The following is a 19887-nucleotide window of genomic DNA, read 5'->3' on the forward strand; positions in this document are numbered from 1 at the left end:
CTGTAGAATTCTTGTGTTTCTTGCCACCAAGAAGTCACATTTACTTCCTGTAAACATGAGGTCTCTGTGCTCTGTGTGTACTTGTGGAGTATGACAACCTTTTAGCCCTCTTGTATAATTTTGCCTCACATCTCCTCTGAAGGAACAAGCTATTCCCACATATGGTCGTCACGTGGCCCATATCACATACACTTCCCTGCACCTTTCCTCCTTCTGCCCTGGCTGCACAGAAAAGTCACCTGTAGGTCTGGTTCTCTCCACGTCTCCCAGCCGACCCCAAATTCAAAATATTTAAGAAGTCTAAACTCCTTCCTTCCCTCTCTGAATGCTCTCTTCTGCCGTCAGCTAGTTGGTGAAGGCATCAGTGTCCTTTGAGACCAAGACTGATCCAAGAGAAACAAAAAGACCTTCTCAGTGGTTTCCAGGCATGAAATGAGCTGAGCAGAGGTAAATATGGAAGCTGTAACATGACCTGCCTTCAGCCTGAAGGATCCCTGTGTCCATGGTTCATTACGTGTTGGAACGGTTGTCAGATGTGTTTCCCTTGAGGGCAGGCTCCAGGTCTCTCCATTGCCACACTGGGTATTCTACCTAGCACCAGCGTGTTCCCATTCACAGTGTCTCTCTCTGGTGGCCGTTCATTCATGGTGCTTTTAATTGACACCCCAGAAGCTCATAATGTGTGTCAGGCACTGTACTGGCTCCAGAGGGGAGAGGCTTGGGAACTCTCACCTCTGCAGGAAGACCAACAACAAACACATCAGGAGACAACCGAGGAAATAACCATGTGGTGTGACGGGCAGCATGGCGAAGAGCCTCACATCCTAATGCCTGAGCATCAAGAATGGCTGAACTCAGCAGAGGATCCAGGTTCTTGTTTAGAGGAACAAGGGACTCTGTCACAAGAGTTCGAGATAACAGACTCTTCACCCAAGGCAAGGAGTTTGGCTTTTATCACCAAAATTACAACAGGTTCTAAAAGCAGTGACACTGGCAGATCCACATTCTAGAAAATTCTTTGTGACTCCAGTTGTGGAGGGGCTAGAAGTATGGCAGAGGCTGAAAGGTTGGAGGTGTGGAAACCACACCTGGGTGGCCACAGGAATGTAGGAGATGGTTACGAAAAACCAAGTTCTTCAGGACCTCTGAGCCCACAGGGAGTGAAGGGAAACAGGCCTGTATTGATCCCAGGGCCTCAGGAATATCTGAAGCACAGAATAGAGAAGGCAGTGAATGCCAAGTCTGGCTGGAGTATGCTGAGTCCACAATACCCTGGGGAGGTCTGTGTGGACGTGTGTCCCCAGAGTCCCAGACTCAGGACCCAAAACAGAGCCTCCAAGAAGTTGATCCAGCTGAGGGAGAGCTCGTGAGAATGTTTAGAGCAGCTTCCACAGGAGAGGTGATGGGTCTTGAGCCTAGGAAACGCCAATGTTTAACAAAACTCACAAAGGTGGGAGAGAGTGACAGCCTGTAAATGAAGGCAGAGATGGGGAGACGTCATAGACACTGGTTTGGGTTTGTACTCATTACCCGCCCATTTACAGAGACGGAAACTCTGGTTAGGAGGTGAAGCCTCCTGTCCAGTTGCTGTAAGAAGATGAACTCAGACCCCGACCTCAAATATGAGCCCCATTCATGCCTGTCCTTCTCTAACCGCCCTCCCCGGAGCAAGCTGTTGGATTTATTTTGTTCGTTTGCTTGTTCATTCATAGTTTTCAGTTTGTAGAGAGTCTCCTCCAAATGGGTCAGAACTGAGAAGTGTTTCCCACTACCCTGCTTTTGAACTGAAGAGGCACAACTACCATTTCTTGAAATCTTTCTTGCCATCCCAGTCTATGCCCTCCATCATCCTGAGACAACCCCTGACAGGTCCAAAAGGCAGGGATCTGAAAAAAAAGGGACTGGGGTGTGGAAACAAGGCACCCCTGAGACTCGCAGACCTGGCTTGCCAGCTGTGAGGTGCAGGGAAGGCAACCTGACCTCTTCTCCTCCCTTCAGTATGTGGGCCTGCAATGCCACCTAGTGTGTGTCACCAGGAGCACCAGGGCCTGGCCTGTGCTTTTGTTTGGTGGATGGCGTTTGTGTAGGCGAAACCCTGGAGCAGCCTCAAACGCTGTTCTCAGCTCTCCTACCCATCGTAGTCAGTTCAGATAACCCGAGCGTTTACCTAAGAGGTCCTGGATGACACGGGCACAGTCCCAGGACTGAACTCAACACACAACTGCACGTATAAACAAAAAACCCTGAGAGGGGACAGGAGACGGCTCGGCAAGTAAAGGTGCTTGTCACCAAACCTGAAGACCCGAGTTCGATCCCCTGGCATACAAGGTGGAAGTTGCCCTCTGACCTCCACATGAAGGCTGCGGCACACGTACATACACACAAACAGTAATTTAATGGGAGAGAGAGAGGGAGAGGGAAAGAGAGAGGGAGAGAGAGAGAGAGAGAGAGAGAGAGAGAGAGAGAGAGAGAGAGAGAGAGAGAGTCTGAAAAGCTGGACAGTTCTAGAAGGGATAAAAGGAGGAGATACAGAAATTTAAAAAAAAAAAAAAAAAAAAAAAAAAACTTGAATCTCACTGCCCAGAGCACTAGTGCCAGCCTCTCCAAGAACAAACATCCTGTGAGGGACTATTTCCCCACTAAAAAAATAAAAAAAAAAAAAAGGAAGATGGAGGAATAGCAGGGAGAAGAAGGAAGAGGAGAGGAAGGAGTAGAGGCACACAGATGTGTGTGCCCTGAGGAGTGCTGAGACAATAATAACAGTTCGGAAAGCAGAAACCGGCAGGGTCCTTTACCAGGGGGCGGGGGAGGGGGCTGGCTCCGGTTTTGCCTGAGGTGGGAATGATGGAATTTCCCTGCGCCTCCAGCTGAAGAGTAAATCCGTCCTGAACCGCACCAGAGAAACCAACAAACACAACATTACCCTCTCCCGCATCTCTCATGCAAAGTGTCCCAAAGAGGCTGGCAGAATGGAATTGAGCTGAGTCGCAATGAGAAAGCATACACGCCATAAAGGAGCATTCGATATAGAAGCAATCACTCCAAGGTGATCCGTGCCATCAGTCAGTCAGAGGTGTAAATCCCACGGGACGCATGAGGTATGTGGCTGGCCGGGATGCCTATTTTCTAGGGGCAATGAATGAATGGATCTCTCCCTCCTGCCCAGGCCCCAATGCTTTTAGCAATTGGCACCGTGGCAGAATTTATACCATGATTCTTGTAAACTGTACTTTCTCTCTCTCTCTTTTTCAAAGGTTCCTTTCAATAAAATGCAGATGGGATTGTTTGAGAGCCGCCTCGCATGTGTTTATCGGTTACTTCTGCCTCGCTGCTTATGCAGGTGTGTGTCTCTAGGCCTCTTTGTTTTTTATTTTCTCTGCCTATTAGGGGATGGAAACATATGGATCCCTTGTGTGGGCCCAGAGGACTTTATAGAATAGTATCCTCATTGCTTTCCTCACACATCTTCCTGTAATCACATGGCTTGGAATTAGCCTCTTAATCCCCCACTGGAAACGCTATAATACAGGGAAACTCAATAAAACGTCTGTGTGTTCTGAACACCAAAGCACTTACAAAGTGGATGGGAATGTGGTCAACTGTATGAGGAGAGTCTTTGCTGGTAAGAAGCTGACATGGCGGACTTGTGCCAGCGCACAGAAAGCTAAGCTTCCTAAAGCCTAACTGAAGTGAGGGGCAAAGGAATTAGAGAAGGGTTCAGATCTGAACCCCCGATATAAATGTTCCCAGCTTCCATGAGCAGTTACATACAAAGATTCTAGGAATGTTCTTTTCCTGGAAGATACAAACTCTAGAAATATTGCGGTGCCCTCCCAGAAATGCACAGTACGTAACATTAAAGACATACTATAAGTAATATTCCCCGCACTATGACTCCCACTGTAAGTAAATACCTCATTTACTGAAGGTGTGTGTTTAATTAAAATGTCTTACTGCAGCCTTCTAGGAACAAGAAACAAGTAAATGTTTATGCAGGAGACTGCCCACCATCCCCAGCAGACTGATTTTTACAATTAATGCAAACACATAATGTCTATGTTGGGAGAAAAATCAAAAATGAACATCCTTTAGCCAAAGATTATCATTTTGCCATCCTTCTCCCATGTCGGCCAAAGGACAGTCCAGCCTCCTTATCCAGAAGGCGAGGGAGTGAAGAGCACGGATGTTGGTCCCTCCAGCACCTACTGCTCCAACAGGAGTCCAAAACGATGTGCAGAGTCCAGCTCAAGATGTCACTGGGTTCACGTGCTTCCCTGAACCCTCGGGAAAATTGCCCAAGTCTCAGCCTAGCATAAGTCACGGGATGGAGCTCCGATGAACAGAGGTCCTAAGTAAGCAGCTCCCCCAAAACAAAGAAGGTCGCTGTCCTGGATATGGGAGGCACTGATAGTGAAAAACCTCCCAGCCCTGTCCAGAAACTGAACCCCTCACCTCCACGCCCCCACGCTCCCATGCTCCCATACCCCCACACCCCCACACTCCCTACGCCCCCAATCTGAAAACGAGCCTTTGATATTAGCTGAGGGGTGTGCGCCCCCTAGTGGAGAATTATCCAATGTAATGATGGTTGTCAACCGTGGGAGTTTTTTTTTTTTTCAGGCATAGAGGGAAGGAAAGCGGGGAAAACCACCAAGAAGGTTTGAATCCAGGGCTGAACCTGGTTTTTCTCCTCTTGGATTCACGGGTCCAATTCTCTACTAGCTTCTCTAAAGGCAGTAGATGTGTTTACAAGTGTGCCTTTGACTAAGGGCGATTGAGGTACTTATGGGTGGTGTTTTGTTAGTTTTGTTTTCAGGCAGGCGATGTGATGCTCAGAATGGACTGGCTTTTACTATACAGCCCAGACTGGACTGGAAACCGCAGTCCTCCTGCCTATGACTCCTAAATCCTGGGACTGCAGGCATGGCTGCCCCACCTAGGACCAGACAAGATAAAACCAAATCATCACTTTCAGACTTAGCATACAGAGGAGTAAAGAGTTAACTAGTAACATGTGCTAAGGTGTCCCGGACAGGATTCTCACTCATGGCAGGCTAGTCCAGAAACGGCTGTCCAACAACAGAATTTGCCCCTCCATCCGAGTATGACCCTCTTCCTGACCTCTGTGCTCCTGGCTAGCCAGGAGGGTAGAAAAGAATTGCAAATGCCTTGGCTTGGTTCCTTATTGTTAGTAGGAAGATGGGGTGAATATTAATTAAATAACCTGATGCATCTTTTATCTTGACAAACAGCGCATCCCTTGTCTTTACATAAACAAATTAGAAAAGCCGTGTGAGGATATAAGCTTCTAGAGACAGTAAGAAAAGAAAATGCTGACTTTCCACTGCGCACTTAGTATATACCACAAGTTCTACTGGGCACCTGTGACTGAAGCTATTTCAAATGTAATTACCGCAGTCACCCCCCACTGGGCAGGGACTCTGAAGGTCTGCTCAGCTTCTAGTGCATGGCTGGTGCTCAATAAATGACAAACGCAATTATAATAATTAATAATTCATATATTAATAATTCAATCCCTTTCCCCTCGCTCAGTAATTGCCCACCAACATTCCATGCATGCATGGGAACTAGGGTTAGCAGACGCCCCAGACTTTCTCCACACTTTCACAAAGCTGTGTGCAAAGGTCACCTTGAAGAGCCGGTCACAGCTGCCAGTTTGTCTAACAAAGATCACCGCTTAAAATGCTTCATTTTCTCCTCATCTCCTTCATATTTCAAATATTTGTAACTGGCTTTGATACCTCATCAGGGAAACAAATGGCCTACTGCCACACTTGATGGGCACTGCGATGGCCCTGCACTCCCAGAGGCAGGGCAATGGGAATTTCTAGCTAATTCCCAGCACCCTCTGCTCTATCCTAACCCTGCACAGGACTCCGGCAACCCTTCCTGCATCCTGACACTGCCCCCCAGGGATGAGGGCTTCGTACGCCCAGCCTGTTATCTGGGGTGACTGGTGAAGTCTGGTTGGCAGATCTCCATCCCACACAGAGCAGATTGTTCATTTCAGAGACAGTTACAAAACTCAAAGGCTCAGGAGAGGCACTAGTGTCCCGGCGAGTCCTCCTGAAGGGGCAAACGGCTGGTCTCTTTATCTCTTTGCTTTCTTTTCCCTGGCTGGCCTGGCTTTTTTACAATGCAGGTGATGCTACTCTGTTTGATCAGAACTCAACGTTGCCTAATGAATTTCAATTGCCATTTTATCGGGTTTTCCAATTGGCCTCTCTTCCCCAGGCATCCCAGACGGTTTCTACACAGAGACTGACATTCAGCAGCCCTGACCACCCTGCACCCCCATCTGTCTCATCCTCCTGATACTTTCTATAGCAATAAGACTGAGATGGGCAGGAAGGAAGATGCTGGAGTCATTAAACAACTGTTACAATTCTCCTGGAGTCTTGAGATGGCTGACCTTGTGCTATGCATAAATCTACTCCCACATCCTCACTCCAAGGGACCACAAGGCAAGACAGCCCTTTCTCATGAGCATCTCGCTCTACCAATCTTTCAGTTTTCCCTCTTGCAGGTTCCAAGTAAAAGCCACTCAACCACAGCCCCTGACTTCATCTTCAAAGGGGTGGCGAGTGAATGATCAATGAGACTAATTTTCAGATGTAACTTTCCTCATGAGGACCATGAGGTTTCACTGGAGACCTCTCCTAAGCACGACATCTGCAGAGAGCGTTCTAAATAGCTGCTGTGGTGGTTTGAATAAAAATGGCCCCCATAGGTCCACAGGAAGTGGTGGTATTAGGAGGTGTGGCCTTTGTTGGAATGGACATGGTCTTGTTGGAGGAAGTGTGTCACTAGGGGGTGGGCTTTGAGAACTCAGAAACTCAAGCCAGGCCTAATGGCTCACTGTTCTCTTCCTACTGCCTTTGGATCCAGAGGAAGAACTTTCAGCTACCTCTCCAGCATGATGTCTGCCTGCATGCCGCCATGCTTCCCACCATGACAATTACAGACTAAACCTCTAAACTGTAAGTCAACACCAACTACAGGTTATCCCTTACAAGAGTTGCTGTAGTCTGTAGTGTCAATTTTGGTATCTCTAGAAACCTAGTTATGTTATGTGAATATGTTTTTGTTTTAATCCCCGGTGTGGGGTAAGAGGCTGTTTCAGAACAGGTGATTATGATTTGCCTGGTGCAGTTCAGGGGTGTAGTTTTGCCAGTTGTAGGTACTTTAATTCTGGGACTCTGGAGAGGGTATAAAAATGCTAGAACCCTGAGGGGAGCCAGGGCATTCCAAAGTGGCCGCTGCTGCCCCTGCTATTCGTGGTTGTTGTTGTTGTTGTTGTTGTTGTTGTTGTTGTTGTTGTTGCAATTTGTCAAGTGTTCATGAGCAAAGAGGCAAAAAGAAGTTAGATATATCCTGACAACGAAGACTGGACTTGCCCCAAGGAACTCAATGTCTCTGATCAGGAGGAAGTAGTCTAAAGAGGTCTACACCCTGTCTTTCCTCTAATCTTGCTTTCCTACCCTGTGTTGGGGAGTTGGAAGGAATTAGGGTAGACTAAGGGTTGGAAAGGAGGTAGGTAAAAGAACCCAATAAAATAATAAAACAAATACACCAACAGTAGTCATGGTGTCTCTTCACAGCAATAAAACCCTAGCTAAGACAGCAGCTGGTAGCAAGACCAAGTTCCCATGCTCCATATCGGCATGAACCTGCCTCACTTCCTGGGTACTCCAGGCAGAAGTATTGCCTGCATTGGTTTTCAGCACAATATATGTCTCTTTGTATGAGCTTTTCCTAAGCTACTAACTAGTTAACTAGCCTGCCGCCATCAAAGGTCTGTGTTAACACTCCTTGTAAAGCCATTCAAAATGTCTTGCCTCTAGTACCATTCTTCATGTCATTGAATTAGAGATCTCTCATTAAACAACTCCATTGATTACCTATTGAAGGCTTAATGGCCTAAAGGCCTCAGGTGGCCCGAGAAACTCCAGAAAAGAAAGTTAACTTGACAGATAACACCTGTGGAATCTTCTGGTAAAGATACCAAACCCTGACGGTGTCTCCTGCTCTGAGACTGCAAGAGGACAGACCTATGGATAGACCTCCATCCCCAAAGTTCCCCCTTTTCCATCCTTGGAAACCCCAATCTCCTGTGCCACATGCACACAATGTCTACCTCCATGGAGAGACTGCAGTCCTTTGGTTGTTCTGATTAAAGAACAATTCTGCTTATGGAGATGCCTGTCTGCTTTCTCCACCAACCCTGACCTAATAGCTACCCATAAGCCCACAAGAGAAGTCAGTATAACAGACTCATCATCTTCCCTATGAATCTGATCTTCTTTTCAGACTCTTCATACTAATCCAGGGAGACCACCACTCTCCTAGTTTAAGGGCTGGCAAACTTTTTCTATAAAGGACCACATAATATCCTAGTCATCAATAGTCAACTCCACTGTCACAGTATTAAAGCAGTAGCAGTGATTGACAATGCATAAATGATTGTGCATGGCATCATCCCAATAAAACTTTATAAAAACATACATGTCATGGATTGAATGTTTCTGAACCCTTCAATGCATGTGTTGCAACCTAACCCCTTGATGAAAGTTTTAAAACGTGGGGCCTTTACGGGTGATTAGATCACAAGAGCTGGAAGAAGAACCCCATGAAGGATCCCTTTTATGATAGGAGGGTATAGTGAGAAAGTTCTAGGAACCAAGAAATCAGCCCTCACCATCCACCAAACCTGCCATGCTCCCAGGCTTCCCAGTTTCTGGAGCTGTGAGATATGCATTTGTGATTTAAAAGCCACTCGGTCCACTTTATTTTGTCACAGCCAAAAGGACTAAGGCTAGATGGTTAGCCAGATTGGCCCCAGCATGGTAGTCTGTCAACCTTTGCAGCCAGAGTCATCTAGGTGTCTTCTCTTTGTCCCTCCATATATCCAAACAACAACCTCCATATGTCAGCCAACCCTACTTCCTAAATAGTCCCCAAAGTTGCCTCCTTTTGCCATTCCTAAGTCTTACCTCACCTTTTAGAAAAGAAAAATGTGATTGTGAATTATACAGGAGTCAAGAAAGAGAGTGAGGGACTGGGAGACAATGGATCTGCATCAAATGACTGGAAAAAAAATGTTTGCTGTATTTTATCAAATCTAAACTAACCATTGAGACACTGTCTGCTATTTAATGCATACCAAGACCAAATAAAACTGCAGTCAAAACTATAATCAAAGGTTTCTAATCACTTAGAGTTTGTATAATTCCTGAAACTTGATAGGATTTGGAATTACCTAGGAGACACACTTCCGAGAGTGTCTACGTGTGCACTCACAGAGAATATTAACTGGGGGGAGACTGGGGACAGGGCTGATCCCAAAGCCAGTGGCACCTTCTACTGAGACACACACACACACACACACACACACACACACACACACACACACACATCTCCAGAAAAGCAGTGTTACCTGGTTGCCCTCACACCTTCATGAACAAGTGCACCTATTGCTGCTGCCACCATTAGATTTCAGCTTCTCTATAGCCTGCTGATGTGGACTCAATACCAGGAACTCTCCAGGGAGTTCCATGTGTTGGTGCTAGAATGGGACTGCCAAGCATCTAGCAAACAGAACAGCTGCCAGGTTCTCTGCCCCTCTAGAGTACAGACAGCCAAACTAGCTAGCCCCTACTGTATAAGTCAGTATAATAAATGCCTTTGATCTCTCTCTGTCTCTGCCTCTGTCTCTGTCTCTCTCACTTTGTGTGTGTGTGTGTGTGTGTGTGTGTCAGAGAGAGAGAGAGAGAGAGAGAGAGAGAGAGAGAGAGAGAGACTATTGGTTCTTCTAGAAAATCCTGTCATCAAGATTGGCTTAGCATTGCTATTCTTTTTGGTTTGGGGGGGGTGGTTGTTTGGTTGTTGTTTTTTAGACAAAGCTTTATTCTGCCCAAGCTAGAATTCACTTTGTAGCCCAAACTCCCCACAATCCTTCTGCCTCAGCATCCTGAGTGTTGAAACCGCAGGCATCGACCTTCATGCTTGGCTTCCTAAAACTTCTTAACATACAAAGACCAACTCATCATTTTCCTTCTAGAATCTGGAAGTCTGGATTTTTTTTTTTTTTTTTTTTTTGAGAACCAGTTTTTTTTTTTTTTTTTTTTTTTTTTTTATTAACTTGAGTATTTATTTACATTTCGAGTGTTATTCCCTTTCCTGGTTTCCGGGTCAACATCCCCCTAACCCCTCCTCCTCCCCTTCTTTATGGGTGTTCCCCTCCCCATCCTCCCCCCATTACCGCCCTCCCCCCAACAATCACGTTCACTGGGGGTTCAGTCTTAGCAGGACCAAGGGCTTCCCCTTCCACTGGTGATCTTACTAGGCTATTCATTGCTACCTATGAGGTCAGAGTCCAGGGTCAATCCATGTATAGTCTTTAGGTAGTGGCTTAGTCCCTGGAAGCTCTGGTTGCTTGGCATTGTTGTTCATATGGGGTCTCGAGCCCCTTCAGGCTCTTCCAGTTCTTTCTCTGATTCCTTCAACGGGGGTCCCGCTCTCAGTTCAGTGGTTTGCTGCTGGCATACGCCTCTGTGTTTGTTGTATTCTGGCTGCGTCTCTCAGGAGAGATCTACATCCAGCTCCCGTCTGCCTGCACTTCCCTGCTTCATCCATCCTGTCCAATTGGGTGGCTGTATATGCATGGGCCACATGTGGGGCAGGCTCTGAATGGGTGTTCCTTCTGTGTCTGTTTTAATCTTTGCCTCTCTATTCCCTGTGGATTTTTTTTCATTAATTTATTTATTCACTTTACATCCCAGGCAAAGCTCCCCCTCCTTCTTCTCCTCCCAATCTCACTCCACGAATCCCTCATCCCTCGTGTACTGTCTAACATTTCTTAACAGTACTCCAGAAGGACTTTCCAGGCTCTCCCTTCCCCCGCCCATCATCCCAAGGGCTCTGATGCTATTGCTTTCTCTTACTTGAAGTGTCGATGCAATATCATTCATGAACTCCTGGTCTTTCTACAGAGCCCTTATGGCTTGTGGCTTAAAGCAATGAGGAGTCCAGAGCTGGGAGGTATAACTATGAAGAGAAGTTCTTGCCGAGATGTGCAAGGTCCTGAGTTTAACCCAAAACACTACCAGAAAAGAAAACTAAGAATTTGCTATGGACCAATCCTACCACCAGGACAACAAATTGCATTCCCCCCAAAAGGTGATAGTAACTATATCTTGAATTTTGCCTGGCAGACAGGGATTACAACACAGAGTCAATTTCTGGAGAAATTCATGTAAATGTAAAAAATATGTACATTGGCGTCCATGAAATGTTGTATATGTTTTGAATTACAGCAAATGTTTATGGCATGTTATGTAATTGTTTTGTTCTTCCCACTTCAACTAGCTTTTTTTCTTTACCTCACTAATAGTCATTGTTATCTATAAACTAATAATAAAATGATAAGAGAGTATATGACTAGTTTTTATATCAATTTGACCCAGGCTAGAAGAAGGAACATCAACTGAGAAAATACTCCCCACCAGATTGGTCTAGGAGCCAATCTGACACGCATTTTCTTAATTAGTGATTGATGTGGGAAGGCCCAGTCCACTGTGGGTGGTGCCACCCCTAGGCAGGTAGTCCTGTATAGTATAAGAACACAGGATGAATAATAATAAAAACAACATTGTACTTGCATAAAAAACAAACATGTAGACCAATGGAACAAAATTGAAGACCCAAACACAAGTGTGCATAACTTCGGCCTTTTAATTTTAATTGATATTAAATTGCTGTCTTAATTGACAAAGATACCAAAAACATAAACCAGAGAAAAGAGCACATCTTTAACAAATGGCACTGGGAAAACTGGATGTCTACATGCAGAAGAAGGAAATTGATCCCTGTACTGGCTGATTTTGTGTGTCAAGTTGACACAAACTGAAGTTATTACGGAGAAAGGAGCTTCAGTTGAGGAAATACCTCCAGCTGTAAGGCTTTTTCTCAACTAGTGATCAAGGGAGGAGGGTCCTTTCCATTACGGGTGGCTCCATCCCTGGGCTGGTAGTCCTGGGTTCTATAAGAAAGCAAGCAGAGCAAGCCAGGGGAAGCAAGCCAGTAAGAAACATCCCTCCATGGCCTCTGTATCAGCTCCTGCCTCCTAACCTGCTTGAGTTCCAGTCCTGACTTCCTTTGGTGATGAACAGCAATGTGTTAGTATAAGCTCTTTCCTCCCCAACTTGCTTCTTGGTCATGTTTGGGCAGGAATAGAAACCCTGACTAAGACAGTCCCATACCCAACGCTTTGCACAAAACTAACTCTGAATGATTCAAAGACCTAAATGTGAAATCTGAAACTACTAAAAGAAAACAAAAGCAGTACCCTCCGTCATCTAGGTGGAGGAATGAATGTTCTGAATAGGACTACATTTTCCCAAAAATTAAGGCCAATAATAGGCAAGTGTGACTTCATAAAGCTAAAAGGCTTCTTCACAGCTAAAGAAATAGTCATACCAAGCAGTGATGCCACACAACTTTAATCCCAGCACTCAGGAGGCAGTGACAGGTAGATCATCATAAATTTGAGCCAGCCTTGCTCTGTAGACAGAGCAAGTTCCAGAACAGCCAGGGCTACATGGAGAAACCCAGTCTTTAAAAATGAAAGAAAGAAAGAAAGAAAGAAAGAAAGAAAGAAAGAAAGAAAGAAAGAAAGAAAGAAAGAGAGAGAAAGAAGAAAGAAAGAAAAGAAGGGAGGAAAGAAGGAAGGAAAGAAGGAAAGAAAGAAAAGTAAGGAGGAAGAAAAGAAAGAAAAAAGGAAAGAAAGAAAAGTAAGGAGGAAGGAAAGAAAGAAAAGAAGGAAGGCAGAAAAAAGAAAAAGCCCAGAGAATGGGAGAGAATTTTTCCCAACTACTTCTGACAGAGAATTAATATCCAAAATATATAAAGAACTCAAAGGACAGAGAGACAAAAATGGGCCTGCGATCTGAAGAGAGAGTTCTCAAAAGAAGAAAAAAAATCTCAAAAGTTGTTCATTGTCTATAGTAATCAGGAAAATACACATCAAAATAACTTTGATGTCTCATCTTACCTCAGTCAGAACGGCAAAGATCAATAAAACGATCAGCAATGAATGTTGGAAGGGATGTGGGAGAAAGGGACCCATGACTTACTGTTAACGGATCCCAAGCTGGTCCAGCGCCCCCTAGAGAGCCACTGTGAATAATTCTGAAAGCAAATCTTCCCTATGAGCCAGCTAGCTGTTCCATCCACTCCCTGGCACCCACCCACAGGACTCGACATTGTAAACCACAGACACTTGTTCAGCCACGTTCACTGCTGCTCCATTCACAACACTTAGGAGATGGAGCCTACCTGAATGTCCTACAGCCGACAGTGGAGAATGAAAGTGTGGTCCTTATACACTGTGGAATACTATTCACCTGGAAAGAAAGATGAAAATTGCAGGTAAATGAATTAGAAAAGTTATATCGAATGAGGTAACCCAGAAAGACAAATATGGCAAGTTATCTCTCATTACAGGCTTCTAGCTCCAAATCTTCAGATTTGGACTCACATCCTGAAGTAAAAACCACGAAAGTAAAAGGGGCCATTTCTAGAGTATGGGTATGAGGGAGCAAAAGAACAGAGTGCAAGTTACCTACTGGGAGAAACAGAAAAAACAAGGAGCTGTAATTAGGGAGGAGGGAAGGGATAAATACAGAAGAAGGAGTGAAGAGGAAAAATAACAGTAAGAAGTCTGCAAAAGGGGTTGGGGATTTAGCTCAGTGGTAGAGCGCTTGCCTAGCAATGGCAAGGCCCTGGGTTCGGTCCTCAGCTCCAAAAAAAAAAAAAAAAAAAAAAAAAAAAGAAGTCTGCAAAAGTCACAAGGAATCATATTATTAACTATCTACCTAAAAATATAGCATGCATAAGTCTGTGTGTAAATATTCGTATACAGATTAAATGAAATATTTCCATCTGGACTAACTGTTTCTTCCAAGAGCCAAAGACCATTTAACAAAAACCCTAACACCAGGCCTGAGAAGCCCTTCTTTGAGTTGTTGATCAGAGTTGTCCAAGAGACTCCCAGAAGTCAACAGGATAGTGCTGTTGCTCTTGGTTGCTACCCAGAGTTGAAAGGTCAGTCTTTATTGCTGAAGACATCGTGCACTTCAGACATAGGGCTCAGAGGCCCTAAAAGCACTGCCAAGGCTTCCAAGGAAAGAATCATCAAGATACATAGCCATGATACCTACCAACCACCACAACAACCAGTATGACACACTAACCCTTAGAGTGCAGTAGTGGCATGCGTATCCGGGTGGTAACCAACATCTCTCAAGATGGAGTCAAGACCACTCGAGCAGAGGGGAAGCCTCGAGCAGAGGGGAAGCCTCGAGCAGAGGGGAAGCCTCGAGCAGAGGGGAAGCCTCACCCAGTACCTCAGACTTAGCTATCCAAGTGAAGTGACTGCACCAGAGCGAGTGAAGTCACGGATCTTGAAGGAAAACCTAAAGCTGCTACTTCACTAAATCTGCACAATTCCTAACTTCACTCTAAATATTTGTCTTTATACCAGAGGATAAGCATGGCCCTTAACTCCCACAGCAAGGAAACTTCGCTGTGCAACAACCAGAAAACCACAATCAATCAAAATGCGGAGTTATGGAGCCCAATCCCAATGGATGATGCATGTAGAATATAACCTAAGGCTCAGGGATTGTGGCAGAAGAGAGTGCTAAAGGACTATAAGAGCTAGAAGAACAGGGAGTCTGTGTCCTCTGGGTACATCAGAAGTTACCCCTGTAAAGTCTCACCAACATGACTGCCTAAAGCTGAACAAAGACAACAATATATATGTTGAGGTAGATGAAGAGGCAGTAGAGGTTCAGAAGACCTCACCCCTACACAAAGAACTAAGGTAACTAAGGAATGCTGAGAGTGGGAGAAATAGTCCTAGCCATGTAAGGAGAAAGCACTGGTTATCCAATACCAAATGGTCAGCCTGAAAGCATACATACAACGAATGGTATACAGACGGAGCAGATTATAGTTATGCATTTAGAAGTGTGTACACACACACACTCACACACACACACACACACACACACACACACACACGTAACAACAACTAGTGAACAAAGAGACCATGAATTTCAAAAAAACAAAAACAAAACTCCAGTAAGTTTAGATAGGAGGTTTTAGAGGGGCAAAGGAAGAAATGATGTGATTATATTACAATCTCAAATAAAATTTTAAAAAAAGAAAGATGTCAAATACAAATTCTAAAAAAAAAAAAAAAGGAAAGAAGAAGAAAAATAGAGGGAGTAGAGAGAAATTAGGCAGAGCTGCCTAGCCATGAGGAGCAAATTAAGCAGCACTCCTCCACGGCCTCTACACCAACCCCTGCCTTCAGGTTCCTGCCCTGCTTGAGCTCCTGCTCTGATTTCCTTCATTAATGAACTAAGATATGGGAAATAAGAGAAATCAACCCTTTCTTCCTTCCCCAAACGCTTATGATCGGGTCTGTGTCTCATCCGTGTGTGGGTGGTTGTGTCTCCTCTGAGGGCACCCATTTCTTACTCCTCTATTCCACCATGTTACCACTCAGAAAGCGTTCACCAGAAATCGTCACCATGCTCTTGTGCCTCCCATCCTCCGGAACCCTGGACTCTCTCAACCTCTGTTCCATATGAATGACCCAGGCTTGAAGCAACAAAATATACAAGTCAGAGGTAGCTACCAGTTGAGCTGCTAGGTACAGAGATGTTCTATATACTTAATTATAAGCTAGAACAGCACCCACAGAACCAAACCCCTAAAGTCCCAGTCAAGAAAACTAGAGAAAGGTGGGTTTTCCTAAGATATCACTCCATGTCAAACACAACATGCCTGAAGCCAGTGTCCTACTGTAACACGCCTTGCAACCCTTGATAGAAAAAAAATCCTTCAATTTCTGAGAAAGACCATTGGAGACCTAGCACAATAAAGCACTACAACCCAAACCACAGGACAAGAGCTTATCTTCTGTCCTCACTGAAATCTGGATGGTGGCAGTGTTGTCCCAATATTAAAATGGAATGACTTAAAACATGTTTTAATTAATCCCAGCACTTGGAGGCAGAAGCAGATGGATTTCTGTTAGTTCGAGGCCAGTCTGGTTTATAGAGGACAGCAAGAAACCTTCTCAAACACAGACACAGAGAGAGAGAGAGAGAGAGAGAGAGAGAGAGAGAGAGAGAGAGAGAAACAACAACAAAAATGCATGTTTTAAAAGATAACTACTTGTGTTCCTAGAGTATAGAAGGCTGAGATTTTCAAATGAAAGGCAACTGTGCTAGAAGATGGAGGTCAGGGGACATCCAGCCACAAAGTTTCCAGGCTGCCACCCAGCTACAAAAGTCCTTCTGATAAACACACAAGCAATCAACAAAAAGAGCAAAGTGCATGCACCCTCTGCTGCATACACCCACGTCATCGTGATCTGAGGGTGTGAAGGACTGAGACTGGCAGCCAGGGGGGATGAGGGAGGGGGTCACTTTCTCTGTCTTAGTTCAGCTGTAAATTTTCTGGGCTATACGACCATGACAATTGATTTATTTTTCATTTAATACAGATTTATTCTGTGAAGCTTTGAACACTCGGTGACTCGGAATGGAGAATTTTCAGTTTAGTAAAGCACACAGTTCCTAAGTGTTATTTGGATGTGGAATCTGTTCCTCTGCTCTTCCCTTGTTTGGAGATAACGATATTTTCTGCTGCCCCATTTGACAGATTTGACCTCCAGCATTTCAGTGTTAATCTGAACTGGTAAGTGATCAAAGCTTATATCCTGTTTTCTTTTCAGACAAGACTGACTTAAAAAAAAAATCATGTTCTTATAAACAGCGCAAAGAATAAGTCAAGAATTTCTGCAGAATCTAATGAGATCTATTATGCTAAGTGGGGAGACACCCCTCCTCCAAGGCTTCGAGAAAAGAGCTCGAAGAAGTAGACCTTAGATTGCCAAGTCTAATGTAGTTCCTGTGTGACTAACCAATTGTACTGTTTCGAGTGTTTGAGGGGATGCACACATCTCACAGACAGGCTTAGTCACTCCTGCTTGGACAGCTGCTGCCCTGCTCCATGTCTAAGGTCAGGTTCATCCATGGCGGAGCTCAGCAGCTCCTGCTCAAGTGGGATGAATGCATGAAAGAGTTTTCTGTTGACATTACTCTGCTGCTTCCAGGGGATCAGCTCCTACTCTGTCTCAGGGAGACTCTGCCCCTGCATGGTGGGAGGTAGATGCGATTAAAGGACTAGGGTAGATAAAAGCTTTCATCCAAGAGGCTGAATACCAAAGAACAGCTCAGGGTCAACCAGATGTACCAAATACACCCTGCCCCTTGTGGTTTCCAAGCCCTCACCTTTATTTTCAACAATTTGCTTCTTTTGTGCTCACAACTTTTCATGCAAAATCCAAAGAGAAAATGGAATGGAGTGTCTTAAAGCCTGTTGGGGGAAGGTGGGAATTAGTACACCCCACAGATAACCATAGCAAGCCCTTAAATCTCGCACTCTCCTGACCATCCTCAAGAGCCAGCTACACCCTCAGCAGCCTTTAAGATTGTGTACATGATATTTAGCTCCTTTACATTGCAATTCTATTTGGTACATCTTCATATTGTTAATATACATAGTATTTTTAATAAGTATATATTTAGAAAACATCTGTTAAAACACATTAAAAGAAATAAAAATCACGCAGTTCCCTAATTGTGCATGTTCATGTGCATAATCTTAGTGCTATAGTGTGCAGTTTAATTTTCCAAATGGATTACAAATAAGGTTTTGAAAACAATTAAAGTCAGGAGTCATTCTTTGGTTACAGTATCATAAATTTCCTTGTCAGAATTCAGGGACCCTGGCTTTGGTTATGCTTTTTTAAACAAATCATAAGCCTAGTAACCAGTAAATATAATGTGATATCTGAAATTTTTGTTATGAATTTTTGTGGTGTTGGCAATTGAACCCAGAGCTTCGCAGCTGCTGTACTGCTGAGCTACACCCCATGATGGCTAACACTTCAGTTATGTAATCAAGGGTCCATTGTTTTAATCACTTACCAGTGGCTATAAAATTATTTTCAGCATTGGTTTTAGTTTGAATAGGAATTTTACAGGGATGGTAACACACCTGTAATCCCAACACTCAGAAGATTTGCTCTAAGTTTGAGGCCAGCTTGGGCTACAGAGAAAATCCCAAGCTCACCAGGGATACATAGCAAAACCTTGTCAAACACACACAGACACAAACCAAAAAACTGTTATATGTATGTAGTGTATATTAATTAGAAAGTAATCATAAAATATAGATTGAGCATCCCTAGTCCAAAATAATAACTTTTTTGCACTCAATTTCTGATTTTGTAGCATTTCAACTTTGTAGATTGGGAATGTTCAAATGACAATCCAAGTAAATATTTCAAAATCTGGGATGGAGGCAGGGGAATCAATCCCAAATCCGAATTCCTTCTGGTCCCAAGCACTTCAGGTAAAGGATGTTCAGCCTGTGTTAGGACTGTGTCTCAAACTCTTCCCCTCTCTATTGTAAAGTTATCATTTGAAATGGGCAAGGAACAGCCATAGAGAGAATCTCTTATGTTCTGTTTGGAAGCATCACCTGTCAATAAATGAGCTGTTTGCCAATTACCTTAGGTAGGAAATAGGAGGCGGAAATTCTGGCAAGGAGAGAGGATTCTGGGAAGCTGTCAGGTGCAGAGGAGATTCAGCAGAACATTAATGGAGACAGTTGCCTGCACCTGAGGAGAGCCAAGTAGCCACGTGGCAGGACTTAGCATAGAATAAATGGGATAACTGAGTTGTCAACCAGCAGGAAAAAAGCCAAGGCTTTTGGCCTAGGCATTTATTCAAAATAATTCAGTCTCAGAGTCATTATTTTGGGAACTTTGGTGAGGGTAGAAAATCCCACATTTACAAAAGGGGATTCTTAGGGTTAGTATTACTATGATGAAACTCCATAACCAAAAGCAGTTTAGATAGAAAGGGTTTTGTTTGGCTATATTTCCAAATCCACAGTCCATCGCTGAAGGAAATCAGGACAGGTACTCAAACAGGTTGAGTATCTGGAAGCAGGAACAAATGCAGAATCATGGAGGGTTGCTACATGCTGGCCTGTTCAGTCTGCTTTCTTATGAAACTCAGGAGCACCAGCCTAAGGGATGGCAGCACCCACAGTGGGCTCGATCATCCCACATCAATCACTAATTAAGAAAATGCTTTACATGCCTGCCTACAGCCCAATCAGTTGAGTTCCTCCCTCTCAGATGACTTTAGCCTGGGTCAAATCGACATAAAATTAGCCAGCACACTGTGGGAGGTGGGGGCACAGTTTGGAAAATCAAGATGTGTGGCAGATTAAGACAGTTTGCTGCACTTGGCAATGTGAGAGATAATCAGAAGATAGGAATTCCCAGCATATAAAAAGCAGGCTGCTGTGAACATGCCAATATTTGGCTAGAGTCCACAAAGAAGGCAAGAATATTGAATAAACTTGGACAAGGAGAGAAAATTGAATGAACTTGGAAAAGGTAACAAGAAAACTTGCAAACTTCCATGCTTGCATTCATGCAAAGTGTTGAGGGATACAGGGAATGGGGCCCTCGCTTGAAGTGATAGCATCCAGGAAGCTGGCACATAAACATTTTGAGTTCAAGGCCAGCTTGTACTGAATAGAAAAACTCTATTAGAAAAAAAATAGTAATGGTAACAGTAATAATAGATATTAGGAGATAGGAGATACAGAAAATGTGGAAAACACACCAGACTGAAAGTTGCCTACACCATGGTTTTCACTCTGCTCCTTGCATGGATTCTGTATCGGTGGCAGTCTAAACTGGTGGCC

At 44.3% G+C, this 19887-nt stretch overlaps 1 long non-coding RNA gene across 2 annotated transcripts; it reads left to right on the top strand.

The window, feature by feature from the left end:
• Positions 1-2923: 2923 nt before the first annotated feature.
• Positions 2924-16683, top strand: LOC102548410 (uncharacterized). 2 transcript variants are annotated; one of them, XR_015629606.1, is made up of 5 exons: positions 2924-3098; positions 3255-3340; positions 4137-4352; positions 6256-7001; positions 16601-16683. It is a non-coding gene; the product is annotated as an uncharacterized LOC102548410 (long non-coding RNA). The 2 variants fall into 2 exon arrangements; XR_015629607.1 differs by lacking the exon at positions 4137-4352 and having other exon boundaries at positions 6910-7001.
• The last annotated feature ends 3204 nt before the right edge of the window (positions 16684-19887 follow it).

Source organism: Rattus norvegicus, chromosome 9, assembly GCF_021556685.1.
Source record: "Rattus norvegicus strain SHRSP/BbbUtx chromosome 9, alternate assembly SHRSP_T2T, whole genome shotgun sequence".
Classification (NCBI taxonomy): Eukaryota; Metazoa; Chordata; class Mammalia; order Rodentia; family Muridae; genus Rattus; species Rattus norvegicus.